Raw genomic sequence first — 4,283 nt, 5'->3', positions numbered from 1 at the left:
ATGCTGAAAAGAAAAATAGAGAAAAAATTGGACTATTTTAGAACTAGGATGTGTTTGGACAAAGATCTGGGAAACAACATCATGAATAATCACACAGGCACTTTAACAGACACATTAAGCGCAATAGTGACAGTGAGTGATAACACCAACAGCTATTGACGGGAAGCACTTGGTAAATACAACATGTTCTGTGAAAATGCAGAAAACCGAGAATAAAAACTGATGAAAAAAATACACAATACATAATGACTACTGTAATAGACCATTTGGGTTCAAGTTTCCATCTCCTTTATTCAAGATGAAGTTAAACTGGACAGAAATAGGACTGAAACATATCAGATGTGTTATGAGGCTTAAAAGCTTAAGCTTATAAGGTCTAAGATCCATCTTTTCTTCCTATTTCTCTCACTGTCCTTATCTCTATCCTCTTCTAGAAAATTAAAGCCTCTTCTCTTTGGTGACTTTGGTGGAAGTGTTTAAAGCACACATTCACACACCTTGCACATTCATATGCCTATTCAACTCAATGCTTTGCATAATCATTAAATTAGAAGCAGCTGACAAATTTCAGAGGACAGGAAACAACTCAACTTTTGCAAATGAACATTTAATAACAAATAAAAGCATGAATCACAAGAGTCATATCAACATATGTTAAAAGGATAGTTCACCAAAAATAAAAATTCTGTCATGATTGGCTCACATTCATGTTGTTAAAAACCTGTATGACTTTCTTTCTTTTGCAAAAAAAAAAAGAAAAAAAAAAAAAAAAAAAAAACACAAAACACAAAAGAATATAATCTGAAGAATGACTGACCAAAATATAAAATGGAAAAAAAAAGAAAAGTTTTTATGTTACCCAGGTTTTGAATGTCATGAAGGTCAATAAATGATGACAGAATTGTCATTTTCGGATGGACTATCCTGTTAAGAGCTGAAGATTTAAAATAGATGATTTGCTCAGTCAACAGGTTAAATGAAACATTTCAGAAGGAAATTCAAGAAGATATTTCTTTACTTTAAATATAAAATCTTTTATTGCAGTCCTGCTGCCACAACACTATCTGGAATGATTATGAATTTCTGAGGAGCAAGAGAGAGATCTTCAGACAACATCAAAACGAATTCTGAAATTTTACAGAAAACCTATTTTTTTGCTCAACTCATTGCTATAATACTTCTACTTTGTCTCAAATCATTTATCACATAGTCAATACTAAGAAAGGTAGGAAAGATGATTGCATATTTCTCCTCTTAAAGATGATCAGTCGATTTCTTGTTATAAGAGCTTTTTTCCTCTCGAGATACATGACACAAGCAGTCAATAAGCCGGCAAGTGCAGGAACACTTTTCATTGAACAAAAAGTCGGCAACATGATGCTGACAGAAACAAGTCCGATAAATGAAACATCATTATCTCAGCTGGTATCAGTTTTTCCTTTAAAAGCAAGGCCCTAACATTAGGAAAGAGGATCTTAAACAAAACCGATTGGTTTACTAAATATGATAAAAGCTGTAATGGTGAAAGGGATTTTAATTATATAATGAACATTCAGGTTACAGTATTTTTGTCAGAGCAAGCCAAGGCAATCTCTAAACTTTTCTAAAATGATTAGTATTCTTAAAGGGGGCCTATTATACAAAATTCACTTCTACATGGTTTTTGATCACTGATGGTTCCACGGTGTGTAAGCAACTATCCTATAATGGTAAAAATCTATCCTTTTCTTTTTTATTATCCAAATAAATCAGAAGCAGTGTCTGAAAATATGCTGTTACAGATTTCTTCCTATTGTGACATCACAGTAGGGACAATCTGGCCTATTAGCATAGATCCTGCCCTGAGTTACGGGGACACACCTAACGATTAGCTGAAACATTCTAAGACTGAACTGAACACACATACCGATTGTTTCCTTCGACGGGAGCTGATATATATACTCACACATGGAATTTTTAACAACGACTGTAATCGCAGACTGAACGCAACTGGCTCTGACTGGATGCGTTTGAGCGCGATCAGTCATAAGTATCAATTTACATTCATAATCGGCCCTACAATCGTTAAGTGTGTGCGCGGCTTATAAGGCCTTTGCACACTGAGTCTGAAATTTTTGCATACGTTTTTTTGTATTTGCAATCCTAAAAATTCGTCACGCACAGAGACCTTGCACACTGAGTCCGATGCGTATTAATGAATGCGTTCCAAAAAAAAAATAAAAAATCGCAAAACAATACAAAATGAAGTGAGCAAAATTAGTTGTCTCCTCTCTTCTTAAAAAGAGAAAAAGAAAGAGTAAATATTGGGTCCATTCAATCCTGAGATTGCATAGAGAGAAAGGAGAATTCACCTCATCCGAGTGTTTCAAAGATTACTTCAGGAAGTCAGTGGCTCTGTTTGATGCTTTACTAATGGCACATGTCTTTATATTCGGTCTCTTTGTATTCCTCACGTTGCATGTCATTCAGTGTGCAATGACCTTTAGTCTCGCATATCCAGACCTTCAGACTGACGACAGAAGGTCTGGACTCTATCACAGCTTTCATTGGCCAAGGACCACCCAAGAGGACGTTTGACTGACATGTAACACAACCAATCACAGTTCGTTTTGTTCCACATCATATTTAGGGGCGTGAAAATGTAAAGTTGATGTCCCTACAATAATTGTGTCATGGTCATGCTACAGTATGTTCGTTTTAGTTTCCATGGACTTTTAGTTTGATACCTTCATTCACTTTGTTTTCTTTGTCTAGTTTCCCGCCACAATCAGTCACCATGGACACTCATCACGTTCCTCTCAGCTGTCTGTCATTATAGTTCATTCGTCTGTGTATTTAGTTCCCTGATTTCTGTTCTTTGTGGTCGGGTCTCGTTTGTGTACGGATGTTTGTTACCTTCCTATGCCTGCGGATTTATTAAAGTCAGCCTTAGCTCCCTGTGCCCTGAGCAGGGAGAAAGCTCCCTCAAGAGACATTTGGAAAAGTTCCTGAATTTCGCCTGAATCTCGCCCATCAGACCACCTTCCTGGAGCTTTGCGTCCCATGTGGAGTGGGTGCTGGCATCCTGTGGATCAGCGTACACCATCCAGTGCCCAGCCAGAACCATCCAGCCGGGGAGGATCACCGACCTGAGCTCACCTCCCCGCTACTGAGAATAGTGAGTCACTGCTCGACGCAAGATGTAATGGACACTTTCCTAGTCCCTATACTGTCACATGAACCTGCCTGTCTTCTTCCTACCCCATTGATCCTGCCCAGCATGCCTCTCACACCATCTCTTCAGTCTGTTCCCCAGTCTCTAGCCATCTGTGCCACCCAGTCATCTCCGTCTCCCTCCAGTCCCTCAGTACCACCTCCTCTCAGTAGTGTGGCACCATCGGGGGCCTGCTGGGAACCGTCTCCTCCTGGGCACGAAGAGTCCGAAGCTCCGCCTCCAGCCTCGGAGGATCTCGAGCCACCTTGACCCGTCGCCCGGGCTCCTGAACCTGCGCTCCTTCCACCCTCGACCTCGGAGTGGACCATCGGCCATTTGGCCGGACTCCCTTGGCACGTCAGCGCCACCTGGGTCAGACGTCACTTCACCTCCACTGTGGATTTGGGCACCGTCCACCGCTCTCTGGTCCTCCACCCCTTCGACTACGGCTTGCTCCGCCCTACCTCAGGCTCCGCCTCCGCCCTTGGTTGCTCCAGTTCGTCCTCAGACCTCTGGATCCCCTCCTCAAACTCTCTGGAGGTCGTCGCTTCGGTTCCGTCGCGGCCACCAGGATCTTTGCCATCTCTCCACCACCTTGGCTCTTCGGCTGCGCAGTGGGCTTCATCCTCGTCGTCACTGTCTCCAGGGCCATGGGGCACTACCCTGGCTGTGGCATGGATCAACATCCCCTGCTCAAGGCCATCACTTGGCTTTCACCACCCTGGACTTTTATTTTCCGCCCCCTCCCAGTTGGCCGTCCACCTCCAGAACCACCACCTGCATCTTCTGCATCTCCACGGTCCAATCTGCCTGCTGCCATCCCAACACCTCCCCGTCTGGCCAGCCCTCCACCACATCCTTGCTTCCTCCAACACCCTCCCTCCCTCTTTGGTTTATTCTGTTTTTGTTACGGCGCGAGGTCTTGCCTACTCGGAGGGGGCGTAATGTCACAGTCATGCCATGTTCGTTTTAGTTTTCATGGACTTTTAGTTTGATACCTTCAGTCATTTGTGTTTCCTTTGTCTAGTTTCCCGCCACAATCAGTCACCATGGACACTCATTACATTCCTCACAGCTGTCTGTCATTATA

The sequence above is a fragment of the Chanodichthys erythropterus genome, chromosome 22, assembly GCF_024489055.1.
Source record: "Chanodichthys erythropterus isolate Z2021 chromosome 22, ASM2448905v1, whole genome shotgun sequence".
Taxonomy (NCBI): domain Eukaryota; kingdom Metazoa; phylum Chordata; class Actinopteri; order Cypriniformes; family Xenocyprididae; genus Chanodichthys; species Chanodichthys erythropterus.
Note: the sequence above shows the minus strand (reverse complement) of the source record.